The sequence below is a fragment of the Pteropus medius genome, unplaced genomic scaffold (assembly GCF_902729225.1).
Source record: "Pteropus medius unplaced genomic scaffold, Ma_sr-lr_union100, whole genome shotgun sequence".
NCBI lineage: Eukaryota > Metazoa > Chordata > Mammalia > Chiroptera > Pteropodidae > Pteropus > Pteropus medius.
In genome coordinates this window covers 25,793,859-25,812,342 of record NW_024349801.1, presented here as the reverse complement: position 1 = coordinate 25,812,342, position 18,484 = coordinate 25,793,859, and the positions used below count along the sequence as shown (strand labels likewise).

At 36.0% G+C, this 18,484-nt stretch overlaps 1 protein-coding gene across 4 annotated transcripts in view; it reads right to left on the bottom strand.

Moving 5' to 3' along the window:
• The window catches only part of FRMD5 (FERM domain containing 5), a 250,884-nt gene that overhangs the window by 155,876 nt on the left and 76,524 nt on the right, over window positions 1–18,484 (bottom strand). The gene's annotated exons all lie outside the window — the stretch shown is intronic.

Below are 18,484 nucleotides of genomic sequence, written 5' to 3'. Positions count from 1 at the left end.
ATGTATTCCTAAAAGTTCTAAATTCTACATTTTCTACAAATGACAGTTTTAAAGAAACGCTCCATTTTTTTTTGTTCATCTAGGTTTCTAGCTCTACCTGTAATCAGTGAATGAAAATTTATATTTCTCTACTCAAAAGCTAATGGGAACAATAAATGAATGGATAAGTAAAATGTGGCATATACATACAATGGAATTTTCTGCCTTAAAAAGGAAGGAAATTCTGACACATGCTACAACATGGATGGACCTTGAGGGCATTATGCTAAGTGAAATAAGCCAGTGACAAAAAGATAGGTAATGTATGATTCCACTCACATGAGGTACCTGGAGTATCCAAAATCATAGAGACGGAAAGTAGAATGGTGGTTGTCAGGGTTGAGGTGAGAGAAGAATAGAATTATTGTTTAATGGGTATAGTTTCAGTTCTACAAGATGAATAGAATTATAGAGATGGATGGTGATGAGGTTGCACAGCTTTATGTATGTGCTTAATATCACTGAACTGTACACTTAAAAATGGTTAAGGCGGTAAGCTTTACGTTATATGTATTTTACCACGATTTTAAAAATTGGGGAGAAATGTTCATGGGAAAGGTCCGATACACAGTGGACTGTTCAGATCTGGGGCTCGAGAGAGAAGTCAGGACTAGAGAGAGAGATTTAGGAGTCTTCTGACATAGGAGTATTATTTTGTACCATTGCCTAGTATGTTTATTATTTGTGTACTTCTCATTCTCCATAATAGATTATAAGCTCTTAAAGGGCAATAGAATAAATGCCCTACTCACCTAGTTGTCCCATGCAGCATTAGCACATCACTTCTAATAGAATAGGTATTCAATAAATATTTTTTAAAAACTGAACTGAATTTGAGCACTAGACAAAGAACCTTCAGTCTTTCTACATCTGGTCTCCTAGGCTTGAAATTTATGGATTTCTTTTTAAATTCTGGCTAATCATTTTGGCTCATTTATAAATGGAAGGTCAGATGTTGGCAGCGGGACCATAATGTCTATATTTGAATCCATTTTACTACATGAACATCATCCAATAAAAAGTGCAAGGCAGAACTTTCCCTTTTTTTTTTTTTTGGTTCACTTAGCTCTAGACTCTCCTTGTACACCCACCCTCTCCTGAGAATCCTGGCACAGAATTTCACAGCCAAAAATAAGGCACAAGGTCAAGCAGTGCTCCCTATGCAGGGTGGATATTCCCTCCCTCCCTTTTGGAAACACTTCAACTAACCCTGTTTTAGTTTGGCTGTTTTGCCTCATTTCAGAAATATTTCATTATACTCCATAGCCCTTCCCTTGATGCCCTAGTTAATTAAGTTCACATAATTTCCTGCTGATCAGTTTTGAACAGCTTGCTTTAGATTTTCTCTCCTTTAATTTTCTGCCTTTACTGACTGCTTAAAATCCTCAACTATGAACTTGGGAAAGTATGTTCTACCAAGAAGTTCCCTGTTGTACACAACACAAAGCAAAACAGTATTGTGATTCTTTAAGAGATCTGAAATCCTCTCTTCCAGGAAACAAAGAGACTATTAGGTGGAATACAACGGAAAGCCAGTAATAATAAACACAAACAAGTCACTGGTTATATTCTTTCACATATAAAAACGAACTACAGTCCATTCCTTTACTTATAACACATTTCACATTTACTGAGATCCTTTGAGATTCTTTCTGTGTGCTTAGAAACTCGGAGGACTAATAAAAAAAATTATTAGTCTGTGTTTAAAAATTATTGCTCAAGCTGATTTATATCTCCCCTCAAATAAAATTCTAAACTTGACATTTTGTCTATGTTGTTCCATAAATAAATGGCTTATAAGGCACTGAAAAATCCATTAATTTTGGCCATCTTTGTGGCACAACCAATGTAAGTTTCTAATAATGAATATGGTCAAAATTAATGGGTCAGCTGTGCCACAATCTGGTCCATCTGCTGCATATACACAGCCTCAGAGGACAATGAGGAAAGAAAGTGAACCCAAAATGTCAACACCAATATACTAAGTCCTTTCATGATCCAAGAAATGGCAATAGGCTTTGAAATTACTCTGAAACCTGCTTTCCTCATAAATTCTTTAATTTTCTTGGTACTTCGGGGGCAATAAAACAATTTATTTTCATAAACAGTCATTTGTAAAACTGCTCAAAATTTCTTACAATATTTTTTCTTCTCATGTTAACTCTATAAAATAAAGTCCCCTCTCCTCTGTAGCCCACATCTGAATACAGAGAGGAAGAATGAGTTTCAAGATTTCAGCAAATCTCCTTCAAATACTCTCTATCCACTAATCAAGAATAAGTCTGCAATGGCAAAACCAAATAAATGTAATTTTTAAATGTACTCACAGGTGACTTTTCTGGTGGTAAGAGCCCCTCTACCCCATACACTGAACTGTACTAGGTCAGCCAAAACTCTTGCTTACGGCCAACTAGCCTCTCTCCCTAGAGGGGCCTGTGTTTTATTTCTGATAATTTTGTCTATAACTGACAGCCAAATGTGCTGACTTTTCAGATACAAGCTTTGTATAAATCTCATTCTGGTGTTCTTTTATTTTTGTTGAAGACTATCTTGTTTCATATGCCAAGAAACACTATGGAAGATTTTTTTAAAGGTTGTTTCAAAAATCAGTTTCTACATACAGTTTGCAGATTTTTTTTTTTTACCCAGACATATATAATGACTTCCTAAAAGCATAGCTAAAGGTTATATTATGCAGTGATGAGATGTCAAGCAAAAGAATACATACATTTCCATTTACAAGCTCAAAAATAAGTGTCAGTACTTGCAGGGAAAAAATTCATAGGCTTGGGAATGAAAGATAAGATATGGAACACTGGCTAATTGGTTAATTCACAAGGATAGCCTCTCCTTGGAACAAGCATAATTCCCATTAGGATAAGCACTTTATGCAGGTATGCTGAAGGAACAAGAGATAAAGTTTGGCAATTAAGTTAGTGTTTTCCCCAGTGAATTCTGACTCCAACAATGGTATCAAAGGAGTATGATGCAATTATGAAACTAAATTTCACAGGATTTTGTGGGTGAAAATACTTTGTAAATGACTCCTTGAAAGTGCTCCTAATTCATGACAGGCTTCTCAAACACCTTCTGATTATATGCTTTAAAAGAAATTAAAATGCTCTTCTTTTACCTTTGGGCCTCTGTGGATGTATCTAAATATCACAGGATATTCCATGTGATAACAAAACAGTGGAGAGAGAACTGGAAGTCTGTAAACTATCCTAATACTCTCTTCAGGATACCATGGGAAGAATAAGATGTGTAACTCCACGGAAAAAGAGCAGAAGAGAATCAAGAAACCCCTAGTACTCCAAAAAGCATCTGTTTTAAGGAAGAAAATGTATTTGATAAACCCTTCTCAAAATATTCAAAACAATGACCAAGATTAGGTTTCATTTCTCAGGCCATTCTTACATGGTTATTAATTGTTATAATATTTTCATGCTCTGGGCCTAAATTTTGGGGACAGAATTGCTGACCATCCACAGTCTGGCACACCTGTGTCCAACCAGACCACCTCAATGGTCTTGCACAGACCTCACTATTGGCTGACATGCTCCTAGCCGAGCTTCAACAAAGCCTATAATTTTTTTTCCTCTGCTTTTATTTCATTGTTCTTGAATGTCTTACTGTTTTTACTGTTATTTATGTTAGGAGTCTTGAATGCTTTGCTGGTTAATGCATTTGTTGTTTGTGTTTAACATTCAAGACACTGAGATAAAGGTGAACCTAGAATAAAACAAGATCGGTGGGATCAAACTGTGAAAATAATAGAACATTCAAAAACAATGATAAAGGCAAAGAGAAAAACCATAAAGACATAGAACACAGTTTAAAAAGCCATACTGAGTCAAATCAATGGTTCATTCAGTTCAATATCTTCTCTCTGACAACGGCGCCGGGGTAAATTTTGTGGTAAAGCTTGCCATTCATACTCTTTGATCTCGTTCTCAGAAGGTTAGTAAGATATCCTAAACATACCTAGCTTTCATTAATAACACATTAAGGATCTGGGCATAACCTAGTCTTGGATCTGTCAGTATTTTTATTCAGTATATTTGTATTTTCTCTTAATTGTTATAATAAATAATTCTTTCATTTGTTTTAGGACAAGATGGATTCTAGCTCAGACTCTGCCAGTAACTAGGTATTTGACCTTGGGCAAGGTGAACAATCACTGTACACAATGAGGAGGCAAAGACAAAGTGGTCAAAGAGGTTCTTCTGTGCTCTAAAATTTTATGATTTGGCTACCAACTTTCAAGAGGATGATATCACACCCATATTTACATTATTCATACTCACTGTTCTGCAGTCTGTAATTAACTTCCTCCACCTTTGCTTTCTCTAGATTTCAAAGAATCAGTTTTTCAAGGTTGAAAGGGACCTTGAAAATCATCTAACACAACCCATAGGATGCCTGAATCACCATTACTGAATTCCCTACTAGCACTCATCTTGCTCCTGTTTGGATACTATTGGAGACTTTTGTGAACTCCCAAGGCAGCCCAACTCATTTTGAACTAACTCCAATTGTCAGAAATTATTCTGATACAAATTCAGATATAAATGTTGAAATAAATCTATCTCCTTGCAACATCTTGCTTCTTCCCTCTGGGGCAAGACAACACACATCTTAACCTTTTTTTCTATGTGAACCTTTTTTTTCCACATGATAGATCTTCTAATACTGGAAGAAGTTTTCACATTCCTCTAAGTCTTCTCTCTTCACCAGGCTAATCATCCTTTACCCTTTATTTCTGTATCACAGTGTTTAATCCTTTCTTTGGACGCTTTTAAAAAATTCCAGCTTGACAGTGCCTGTCTTAAGTACATCATCCCAACTGGAATCTAACAGTTTAGCCATGGGATAGTAAAGTGCTAAGAATGGAAGGATTTTATCTTCCTTTGTTCCAAACCCATCTATTTGGATGTTTCTATTAAAACAATCTAAATCACATTAACTTAAGAGATTTATACTTTTTAATATTTTTAATTCATTGTTAGTCATATTTTCCCTATCCTATAATTGTAAATGTTTGACAACTACTCTAAGAATACTTCCCCTGAGTTATAAAACTCAGAGGCCATTGTGCCCACAGGAATTACATTTATAATTTTGCTACAAGACTGTGACTACAGCACACAATTTGGAGAAGCAATGTATGTAAGCCACATCGAGGGATCCGGATACCTGTGATGCCTGTAATATGATCACAAAGGGATTTACCCTTAGAAATCTAATAGGGCCACCAGGAAATGTTCCCATATGCACGAACTTCACTCAGCAGCTGGCATTTATTAGATTCTTATTTAACAACTGCAGACATTAGTTTCTTGTGAGCTTTTAAAAGTGAACAAGTATTCCAAATAAATATTGTAGCCCAGAGAATATTCATTGATTTATTAAACAGATATTATATAACCACTATGTTTCAGACCCTACTAATATAGAAACGATTTTAACCCAGTTCTAGCCCTAGAGGAGTTTTGTATGAGAGGCAAAAGGGAAAGATAGGAGATTAGAGTAGGACTATTAAAAAAAGACTTTCTATTTCTGGTAATGGCGGGGGTGGGGGGCAGATAACAGAAAAGACTTCCCTCAACAAAATTCAAAGAAACCTAGAATAAATATAGCAAACATCCTTTTAAATACTTGGCTAAGTTTTCAAGAAAATAAGAGAACTCTTTAGAGGCCAAAATAGAAAATTAAAAAACAGAAGAGTAAACAAATGATGTGATACTATGGCAATCCTGTGGAAGGTGGGTGTGCAGACATTGGTCTTGACAATATAAGGGGCCACATAGAACAGAAGAAGCCATATAAGAGGGTCTTGAATCAAGCTAAAGAGTTTGACTTTATCTGGTAGGCATAGAGAGTTACAAGAGAATATAAGGTAGTATTTGTCAATTATATCTCAATAAAGTAACATGAAAAAATTTACACTTTATAAACATTATTCTGGCAGCAATATGGCTAATGGATTTGAAGAAATCAAACTTGAGGAAGAAAGTTTAGAAGACTATTAATAATAGCTACCATTCATTGGGCTGTGCTGTGCCAGCACAAAGCTATGAGTTTTATATATATTACCTCATTAATTATTACAAAAATTCTATATAGAGATTATTTCCCATTTTATCAATAATAAAACTGAGACTCAGAGATGTTAAAGAATTTGCTCAAGTTACAAAACTAGCAATTGGATAGGTAAGATATACTGAGTCTTACAGTTTAAGTGAAAGGGTTGATAGAAGGTAGAATTGAGAAGGACTGCTTACCAATTAGCTCTAGGAATGAGAAAAAGGGAGGTGTTTAATTGTAATACAAGTAATAGTATCTGTCTGTATATATTATACAACATCTATAACATTATAAAAGGGATATTGAAGATCCCTCAATAAGCTAAATATACAATTACCACATGATACATCAATTTCACTCCTAGGTGTTTACTTAAAAGAACTAAAAACAGGTGGTCAAACAGACACATGCATGTGAATGCTCATAGCAACCCTATTCCTAATGGCCAAAATGTGGAAACAACCCAAGTGTCTATTAACAGATGAATGGATAAACAAAATATAGTATATTCATACAATGGAATATTATTCAGCTATGAAAACATTAAAGATTTCAGACACCAAAAGCCACATATTGTATGATTCCACTTATATGAAATATCCAGAATAGGTGAATCCATAGAGAAAGAAAACAGCAGCGGTTGCCAAGGGCTTTGTGTAGGAGAGAATGGGGAATGACTGCTTAATGGATATAGGATTTTCTTCTGGGGTGATGAAAATGTTCTGGAACTAGATAGTGGTGATAGTTGCACAACACTGTAAATGCACTTGATGCCACTGAATTGTACCTTTTAAAATTACAATGGTAAATTTTATATTATGGAGAGTTTTACCACAATTTTTTAAAATGGGGAATACTGGTCTATTGATAGAATACTGCTGTGAAGATATTTAAAGGCTGGAACTGATCAAGATGAGGGAGAAGTATGAGTCTATAATTTAAAAAGCAATAATATATTTTTTGAAACACATATTATGAAGGGACTATTGGCCCTAACAGAGCACTATTATAGAGAGAATTTCCATGCACTGTACAAAATCATCATTCATGGTCTTGATAATATAAAGGGCCATACAGGGTTAGGGGTAGGGATAGAAAAAGAGCTAGTCTTCATCGTGATTCAGTTTTAAAACAAGTTAAATAGATAGGATTTACAGAAAGCTCAACAATATACCAATTAAAAACAATATTAGGTAAAAGAACAAGAGTAGTGCAGTCAACATATGCTATAAATGAGAGGGAAAAACAGGGCAGGCTCTTTTGAAAATATATGAAATGAAATAGTAAGAGACAATCTAGCACAGTAGTTAAAAGTGTGGGTTTTTAGGCAAAGCACAGAGGATTTTTAAGGCAGTGAAACTACTCTGTACGATACTATAATAGTGGATACATGTCATTACACATTTGTCCAAACCCACAGAATGTACAATACCAAGAGGGAACCCTAATGTAAACTATGGGCTTTGGGAGATTACGATGTGTAATCTCATCAATTGTAACAAATGTACCACCCTAGTGAGGGATGTCGGCTACTTATGTAGTGGGGAGGCAGTATAGGGGAACTCTCAGTACCTTCCACTGTTTTATCCGTAAACTTAAAAAACACATATTATGTGGTTTTTCTGCTCTTAAAAGATAAAATCTATTAACAACAAAAAGTGTGGGTTTTGGAGCCACTTTGAACTTTGGCTCTACCACTTACTACCTTCATGACCCTGTGCAAGTTACTTTTCCCCAGTATCCTCGTCTGAAAAGTAGGAATAACAGAACTTATCTCAAAATGTTATGAAGACTAAATGAGTACTATATATTCAAAATGCTTTGTATAGTGCCCGAGACATAGAAATTGCTTGATAAATATTAGCTATCATCTTCATCATCATCACCATTTCAGATACTCAAGGAGTAATTTGTATTGAGGAATAAAACTTGGTATTCCAGGACAGCAATTTTCAAACTTTTTTGAGTGTGCAAATAAAATTAAAATTGGAAGCCCAATAAATAAACAGAATTGAAGCACAATGGCTCTAGTAACTAAAGTGATTCCTGCAAGGTGAGTCATACCTTTCGAGGATTCTGTCCTGGACATTACATAGTACTTACTTACGGACTCGTTCATTATTCAACATTTGGTGAACATCTACTATGTGCTAGTTTTTATGCTAGATGCCGTGGGTTTGCAGAAGAGAGACTGAGGTTCTGTTCTTCATGGAAGTTACATTCTAGTTGACAAGATAGGGCAAGAATCCAACAATTTCTTAAACAACTTTATGGAGACATAATTCACATATGATATAATTCATCCACTTAAAGTATACAATTCAGTTGTTCTTAGTGTATTTACAAGAATTGTGCAACCATCACCGTATCAATTCTAGAACATTTTCATCAATCACCCCCAAAAAGAACCCGGTACCTATTAGCAGTTGTTCTCCACTTCCCTCCGACCACCTCCTCCGCCCTAAGCAAACTCTAACCTACTTTCTGTCTCTATAGATTTGCCTATTCTGAACATTTCATATAAATGGAATCATAAAATGCAGTAAAAACTCAGTAATTTTAAGGCCATTCCAGGATAATTATAATAGTCTCTCACTTAAGCATTTTTTGATTAGACATCGAGACTTGAAAGAGAGAAATGATGCCCTGATTATTCTTCCTCAAGTTTTGATTCTACTTGTGCACTTCTGAGTGGTACCAGTACTTGCAGGCCATCCTTCCTAGATCATTCTCTTTTTCCTTTCCCCCAAATCTTATGTGTCCACAGAGGTACTGAGGGCTAGAGTTAAGAAAGAGAGAAAATGACTCTAACAGCTATCATTTATTCATTCCACATCGCATGCCAGGCACCATGGTAAATACTTTACATGCGTGATCTCCTTTTATTATCATAGTAACTCTAGGAGACAAGAATTACTATTACCTTTGTTTCACAAAAGAGAAATCTGAATTTTAGAAAAGTTAACTAGTTGCCCAAAGCCACACAGCCAGTAATGTCAGAGGTAGGATTTGAATCCTCTTCAGTCTGACTTCAAGGCCCTACCCCCTTAACCATAAAGCTCTACCACTCAGTAGTGGTTTTCTTCTGAGCCAGTCAAAATGGCTTATTCAATAAATTCCTTACTATAGAAAATAAATGGATACTTGATATTGCTGATAAACTTTCATACTAATATTTTTTATAGATTTACATTAAAAATTCAGTTAGAATTCTAGGGAAAGTAAAAGCTGGCTGACTGATATAATAGAATTTATCAATGAAGGAGAGGAAGGTGGTGACTGTGGGTCTCCGGAACTACCCATACTTCCCAGATTTATTTTTGCCTCTCCCTTTTTCCATTCTACAGCATTAATCTACTTTGCAACCTCAGATATGCTTTGAAATGTTTCTCTATGGGTCCATTCTCAATACCAGTGATTCCAGGAGATAAACAGTCATGTATGCATGTCTTTTAAAAAAAATGATCACTTCCTAACAGGTGGCATTTTATTTGGGTGGTTTTCAGAAATTATAGTAAGCAGAAGGAAAAAAAATGGAAAGTAATGAATAGCAAGAATTTCACTGGAGAATGTCCATAGGTGTATGCAGCCAGATAAGTCAAGATATCAGAAGTACATATTACAAAGCTGGAGAGATGAGAAAGTAGCTGATTAGTATTAAGGGCCTAGTAAAATTCTGTCTTCCACCTTCTTCCCTTTATCTTAAAGAGCATGGCAAAGATCTCCAACGCTGTCCCTCAGCAGTATGTGCACATGTGTGTGTGCATGCACATACTTGCATTCATACTCGCCTCCATCACATGTTTCACTTGAACTAAATTTATGATTTTGGTAACTGCTACTCCAGTTCATATTTCAAAATCAGCTATTCTGGAGTTCAGGCCACAGGCAGACTATGGTGATGAGAAGAAAATTGAAAATCAGTGGTATTGGTGAATGTCAGTCACATCAGGGTACAATTTTATTTTTTTATCAGGGTACAATTTTAGATAACACTTACGTGCTGCAAGGCCATAAGCAAGTTAACTAATCTCTTAGCATTTCAGGATGCTCACCTAGAAAATTATCAAGATGATATAAATAAAAGACCTAGTGAGTACTGTTTTGTTACCAACTTTAATTATGTGTATAATAGCTAGATTTTATATTTTGATGTGTAATTATATTTTCAGCATATACTGAAATACATATGCATTTCGACCCAACAGCCAACTCCAGATACTTTCTTTAATCAAAGACAAAATGTGGAAGCCTTCTCTGAATTACCAGAAAGATGAATAACTGCAATTTCCTCCTAAAGATGTGTTTAAATTATCTTATTGTAATAATTTAAAAAAAAAAAGTGCTATATTTTAATTACCCTAACTTCTCTGCTTTGATTTAAAAAAAAAAAAAAGAAAAGAAAAAAAGATCACTATGAATCCTTACCATGACTACTAAATTCTTTCCATTGCTAAAGACTGCAAATATGCAATCTGAGAAAATGGGCAATTTGAGACTATTATAACCAGCCTGGGGACCTTGCACAAAGAGCACTGTAACTATGGAAACACTTAGCAATGGAGTTACAACATAAATCAAAGAACCTGTTTGATTATTCAAGTACCAAGCATTTGAGATCAATTTATATCAACTGTAAGCTATTAACAATTGTATTATATTTAATTTGTCAAACATGAATTTCTCTCTCAATGAGATCTTTAGGAAGTTCTAAAGTGTTTTCTTTAAGGAAAAGAAAATAAATTAAATCCACTTAAGTGGTGCAGTGTACTTGACTGGTGGTTTTGATCCTATTATGAAACAAACACTATGAAATAAGGCTTATTTGACACTTGGCATATGCTTTGTAATATTATTTACTTCATATATGTATATGTACATATATACATATATGAAATAAATTATATATATAAAATCCTCTTTCCTCAACCAGCTTGGCATATGCTTTGTAATATTATTTACTCCATACGTATATGACCTGTTTCCTCAACCAGAATTATAAATTCCTCAAACACAAGAAACACAAACAACTTATAAGATACCTCATCACCACTATCTAGCAGAGAGCCCACAATACAATTCACAAGGAATACTTTGTTAATTTGGCTCCTCTACTTTGTTAATTTGGCTCCTCTTTTCTAAACACAAGAGACTTTGGAAGAAGATAAATCACAGGACATTAATGTGAACAAGGTTTTATATGGGGAAAATGGGAATCAGTGACAGCTTTACGCCACTAAGTTCCATAAGGTTATTCTTAGGAGGTATACAACCTACACCCTTAAAAACATGATGGTTGTTTCATTAAGTACTCATTTTTTCTGCAAACTTTTCTTTTTTTGAGGAAAAAAAAACCCTTGGCCAGTTCTAACTCTTAATTTTCTTTTGCCCACAGGAAGTTTTTTTTTTAACTGACAGTTCTTGTTTTGTTTTTCTTTTGAACCCTGTGTACCTGAACCTCTATTCTCCTATCTTCCTGTTCTCCTTCAGTCAAGAAAGGGGAAAATACAAAGGGTACCTACATATGAAAGAACTTTAGGATTTAGGCATCCTACATGGAACATCAACAGAGAGCCTCATTACATGGTGACACAAGGATAGAAGAGATTGAAGTACAGTAGTCTTCCCTTATATGTGGTTTCAGTTACCTACGGTCAACCGAGTCCAAAATATTGAATGAAAAATTTCAGAAATAAACAATTCATGTTTTAAATTACATGCCCTTCTGAGCAGCGTGATGAAATCTCACACCGTCCTGCTCTGTCCACCTGGGACATGAATTATCCATTTGTCTGGCATATCCACACTGTACATACAAATACAACAAGATATTTTGTAAGAGATCACATTTACATAATTTTTATTACAGCATATTATTATAATTGTTCTATTTTATTAGTTATGGTTATCTCTTACTGTGCCCTAATTTATAAATTAAACTTTATCATATGTATGTATGTACGTATGTATGTATAGGAAAAAATATAGGACATATAGAGTTCAGTACTATCTACAGTTTCAGGCATCTACCGGGAGGGGGGTCTTCAAATTATCCCCCACACATAGAGGGGGGACTACTGTATATATTTTTAAAAATCATTTCTGATTGACTTAGGTTTAGTGTTCCCAAATATTAATTTAAAAAGCAAAGGGAACTAAATATTTAAGTTTACTCTCATAAAACGTAGGGGTATTTTTTGTTTTGTTTTGTTTTTTGTCCTCAATCTCTTTTGGCAATCCAGTCCCTTGACTGAAAAGGTCTCTTTCTTCTTGTGTGTCTATCTGATCTTTCAGATTCTACCTTCACAGTGTCTTACAAGTCAGCCTCCATCCTTTCTGTTCTAGCTGAATGGTCTTCATTCATTCTCATCCAAACTACTGTATTCACCACCAAATTAGTCTCGCAACTCAGTCTTCCCCTGTAACTCATTCTATAAGGTACTCATAGGTTAATGTTGCTAAAATATAGTTCTGATCATTCATGGAGTCATAAATATTTGCTAAGCACACATTCTCTATATCAGATGCTATGCTAGTCTTTAAAGATTCGGAGAATCTTTTTGACCCCATGGAGCTTACATTCTAAAGATATAATTCGTCTGCCCAAAATCCAATGACTCCCCTTTGCCGATGGAATTAAGTGTAATTTCCTCATTCTGCCCATCAGAGGATATGAGCTATGTGACCCTCTCTAGATTAATCTCCTAATGTGCCTTTGCCCTCTGTCCTAGTGAAATGTGTTTAGCATACCTTGAATTTCGCTACACCATGCTCCTATTTATTCTGACTTCTGTGCCTAGAATCCTTTCTCTCCCCTTGTCTTGACCTCCAGAAATTCGACCTATATTTGAAAACCTGTCTGAAGTGAAATCTCCCTCATAAAGTGTTTTGCTGACCCCACATCCTAATGTTGCCTCTCCCTATAATGTTCTTCTGGAACTTCTATTGTGCTTTGTATTATAGTAATTGTGTATTTGTTCTAGGCCATGTTGTGCTCGCATTTATTACTTATAAGAATTAGCACAGAAATTTGTAAAGAAAAGGTAGGAGAAACGGAGCCTCAGGCTCATTTTAAAGGATATACAGATTTTCTAAACTCTCTTCCCTTCCTCATTTCAGGCCTGCCTCAAAAAAAGTATTGATATCTTCAGGAACAGGAGAAAGTAGGGACATACAGAAGCAAGGGAAACTGACTGATGAGTTCTTGGTCCTGAAAAAGGTCATTTAATCTAAAACTTGAACATAAATATGGGGTAGTCAAGTGAAGAAGGGCAGGAATTACTAAATCTGGTAGGACATGAAGAGGCACAGAAGAAAAGCAACACCTTGCTGATAAAACACTGCAGCCACACTAAGGTCTTAATGGAGCAATACAATCCAGCCCCAATGGAAAAAAAAAAATCACAAAAATCTTCAACAATATATATCACAGTAGTTGTATTTTGGGGTGAGTACATCATTTTACAAGGATTCTCTTTTCTCGAAAACTATATCTCCACATTCCATTCCATATCTCCAGAGACATGTGGACTCTGGCAGCCCTGTGTTCACCATGAGCCCAGGGATATGCACTGACACAATCCAGGCCAATCAGATTTCCTCTCCTGAAAGTTTGGAATTGAACATGTGAGAACAGTTAAGGTAGTGTCTCCATAATGCTGGTACTGTAAACATGGAAACTTGGGTACTATAGGGTAGTCATTTTTTAACAAGAGGACAGTGGAACAGAGAAATCTCGTCTGTATATAGATAAAAAAAAGCAGACGTACGATCAAAAGCAGAAGGAGAAGGAGCATGAACACCCCTGAGTCTGTGCTGGTATATATGTACATATATTTGTTTCCTAGTTTTAGTCTCTCCATGAAGTCCAGCTGTTCTCTTGTTCTTGGGTCTGCCAACACTTATATCCTTATAATAAATCCTCTTCTGATAAAACCTACAGCCAGCTAGTCCTAGGACATAAACATTGCATGAACCACAAAATTCCACTTACCAGAGTGTTGGAAAGCCTCCAGTGTTTATTAAGCTCCTACCATGCACAAGTTATCTACCATCGGTGTATAGAAATCTAAGAGTTTTATTTTCCACTTTATTTAACATTTTCTTTTGACCATAGTACAAATTACATTAGGCTACATTAAAACTATATTTAAAAGTTTATGTCTATAATATAAATTCAGACTCTATAATTCCTGTTTCATTTCATAGCCAATATTCACTCTGAATTGCTGACATATTTACATCAATATTCTGAAAGACATTTTGGAAGATAAAGGGGCAAGGAGCTCAGAGAAGCTATCTTTCTTCTCTTTAATCAGACCAAGTTCATCTAACAACTTTCAATTGGGCTGATACACAGTTCTAGGAAAATTCATTGAGAGACACATTGAAATAGCCTCTTTAGAAAGCATCAATGCAATCATTATATCCATATATTAACATTACCATGATTAAGTGATACACTGTGAATCACTCACTGGACCCATAGGGAGGCAGCCAACGCAGAGTCCTATCTAACAAAATGTACATAATAATCTAGTAGCAGTGTTTCCCAAAATTATAACACTCGTCTGGAATACCTGTAAACAGATTCTGGGAGCCCACCTCACACCTACTGAATCAGAATCTCTAAGAGAAAGGCCTAAGATTCTGTATGTACAACAAGCCCCAAACTGTTCAGCATGGCTTTAAAAATAACCATTGGGAAAAAAAAAAAAAAAGAATGATTCCTGATACATTAATAAGTTGACTAAAATGTTCAGAAATTCTCCATTATTTAGTGAACTAGGTATAAGAATCCAGCAAGTTTTATACTTTACCCCTTACAGGTGGTTCCCAAAGCTTGAACTCTCAATAGTCCTATGACCAGAAATTGGGTCTAGGGATTTCTGGTTGTTTCATGCCCATTTAAAGGAATGTTATTGTATCTGTTATGAGTCAAAACACCCTAAATATTAAAGAGTTAGAACTTCACCATGCTTACAAGTTAAATGAACAGTTTTGTGTTTGCTTATAATAAATGCTTAACAAATGTTGTGAGTGGCCGAATTTGATCTAAGGCTTTCACTGTATTCTGTTAACAGAGTTGTGGGAGAATAGCTAACTCTCATCCATGTTAAACTTAGTTCTCTATCAGCAAAATCCCTAAGAGTTGTATGATAAATTGTCTTGGATCAGCTAGAATAACTAGACATAATTTTTTTAATGACTTGAACAGCTTTCCACTTCCTATAAAACACTCTACGACAAAAAAAAAAAAAAAAAAAAGAAGAAGAAGAAGAAGAAGAAGAAGAAAAAAAAAAAATACCACTGAGTTTCACACTCAAGAAGAAGCCTCTGTCAGATGTTGCTGAACCAGGCTTTGATTCACTGTGCCTCATCTTCTCTCTAGACAAAATTTTCTGACCTTCATTAAATTCTTTGGCTGCTCTCCAAACGACCCTCTGCAGCCAAGTCTGGAGCTTTCCCAGAGTTCAGCCACCTTGTTATTCTTGGCATGGCTGACTGGAAATGCAGTAATAATGGAACTGCCCCATAGCTTCTCCCTCTTCTTCCCTAGCCCTTCCAACTGTATGCTGCACTCAAAGGCAGCCCTGGCTGGGTATGGCCTGGCCTTGATAGCCCACCTCAAACCAAAACAGACTGCAGAAAGGCTGACTTATATGCCATCCAGAAATGTGAGAGTACATTACGTCCTTCGTTCCAACTCAAGTTGTTCTATCTGATCACACATGTGGCACTTTTCTTGTATGTACGCTTTAAAAATATTGAAGCAAATTCCCCAGTATATTACTGAAGGATCAATCCAGTACTATGTTTCTTTGAAATAAATTTTGTAGAAGGGAATCTTCAAGGGGGCAGTCCTTGCTCAACCCATTTCATAATAAATGTATTCTTAAAGTTTATGTACAGACAGTTGCCGTTGTGTATTCTGGCTGCCACACAGGGTCCAGTGTTCACTGGGAAATGCCAGAAGCAAGGAAAGAGGCATAAGAAGGAGGAGTGATACTGAACAACCCTCACTAATCTCACGCTTGTGATGTTTCAGACAACAAAGTTTGTGGTCCGCTTTAGAAAGTACGAAAAGCATGGTAGTGAATCAACAGTCAAAAGGTATAGAATGGATGTCAGGAGGGTTTAATCATAGAGTTATTATTAATAGTTAATCAAATCGTGTACTGATACAAAATTATAATGCTATCATTTCAGTTTATAGGACACAGTACATTTTCTCTCCATAAAAGCTAGCGTGAGAATAAGTCCAATAAAACAATTTTGTTCTCTGAAATAAACAAACTGATACTTTTAATAGTAAAATCTACTTTGTCAGGGTCAATGAACGAGAGAATATAGTAAAGCTAAGGGGAGAAAAGGAATAATAGCTGCCCTCGCCTGATAGGAACTGCAGGCTTAGTGAAAAATTCTAAGGTGTCAATTTCCTCTGCCATCATGCTCAGGGGAGGAGACTGGGCAAACGGTCTGGACTAGAAGACTTACTCTGGGTCAGATTTGAATCCCTAGAATGACATGCCTATGAAAGCATAGAGGTCAGGCAGACAAGAAGTGGAACAACCACCGGCCGACGCCTGTACTAACCTTGGAATAAGTAGAAGGTGTTGCCAGAGCACACTACAGGAGGCTCTCTGAAGAAACCAAGGTAGCCCAGGGAGATGATCTGGCTTCAACACTGTACACAGAGATAATATGAAAGCAAATACACACACTTGGGAACCATCTATGTCCCAGAGATTCACAATAGTAACTTTTTTAATGTGTGCAAATTCCTTCTGTGGGCAGAAGGACTGCTACTATGTGCCCAGATGAGTACATGGACAAATGATGTTTACTCAGCTTCAGAGAAACCATGTCAAAATATTCCTCCCAAACAACTGATTTCAACTTGTTCTTGTTTTTCTCCAACAGCAGCCTAACAGACTGCTTCATACAGGCATTTGACTTTTCAAATATTTGCATGTAATCATGGCATACTCAGTGAGTCCTTGTGAATCCTTGCAGAGCAGCCTCTGAATGACATGTGTACTACATCCTGATGTAAAATGTCATCTGCTTAAAGTACAGGACCTGCAGCAGCACAGACCTGGCCTGACCCTGTGGTGTGTGCACCAGCAGGAGTCAAATGCCTAAAGCAGCCAGAGAAGAAATGCCATACTCCCAAAAGCTTAGAGTAACAAAAACAACAAACAAAACAAAAAGTCCAAGCTTCAAAGCCTATATGACTCTCTCTGGTCACTTGACTCTTCACTGAACAGAAAGCATACTCTACAGAAGGAGACACTAGCAATCTAGAAGGTGGTTTCTTTCAGAGCCTTGGGTCTCCCTTTATCCACAGAGTTGGATGTCCACGAACTCTAACTGCGAATGTACCATTTCCTCACCCATGGTCATTTGACACTTCTGATGCCTCCTAGAGAGACCCTGTTAAAACTGTGACTTAAAGGAGACTTTACTCCACACCTTACATTTTTCACATTCATTTAATCCCGTAAACATCATGTATTAGAATAATTAGAGATATCAGACATAATTAGAAAATTACCTTTTCCCAATAAATCTACAAACTTCGTGCAAAACTAGTTTAAAATTATCTTTTGTGTTTCTAAAATTAACTATTTGTTATTTATAGTAAAGGTGCTTGTTTTACAGATGAATAGTGAACTACTTCCCATCTCTTCTATGTATCTATCAAAGTAGAGCAGGACAGTAGTCAGTTATTAAAAACATGACATTATGCCTTTGGGTTCCCAGATTAACAGCAACATCATCAGAACCTGTTTATGCTGGGTGTTACATGGATCCGCTGGAAGCCAATCACCCCCATATATAAACATCTTTCTCACACCAATATGTTGCCATACTAGTCAGTTCTGGCAAGTTCATAGCCACTTTAATAATCAAAGAAGTTGGAAAATACTGTGCTCACAACTGGTAAAATAAACAGCTATAATTCCCTATGCCAGGGCTTCTCAAACTTTAACATGTATACAAATCACCTGGGGATCTTATTAAAATACAAATTCTAATTCAGAAGTTCTGGAATGGGGCCTGAGATTATAAAGGATAACAACCTCCCAGATGATGCTGGTCTTGCTGATCCATGGACTACATTTTAAGTACCAAATGAAGACCTTCTACCATGACTTTTTGGGAGGCCAAAGCAATTCCTCTGACACACATGAATTCCCAACACATGATTATGAAAAAAAAAAAAAGACACTGTTAAGAGAAAATATAGAGAAAATATGGGAAATTGCAGTTCTCAGTTCTAGAGAATGAGAGGAAAAAGCAAATTTAGGATTCTTGGCCCTTGTTTTGACTCATATCATCATTATATTCTCCT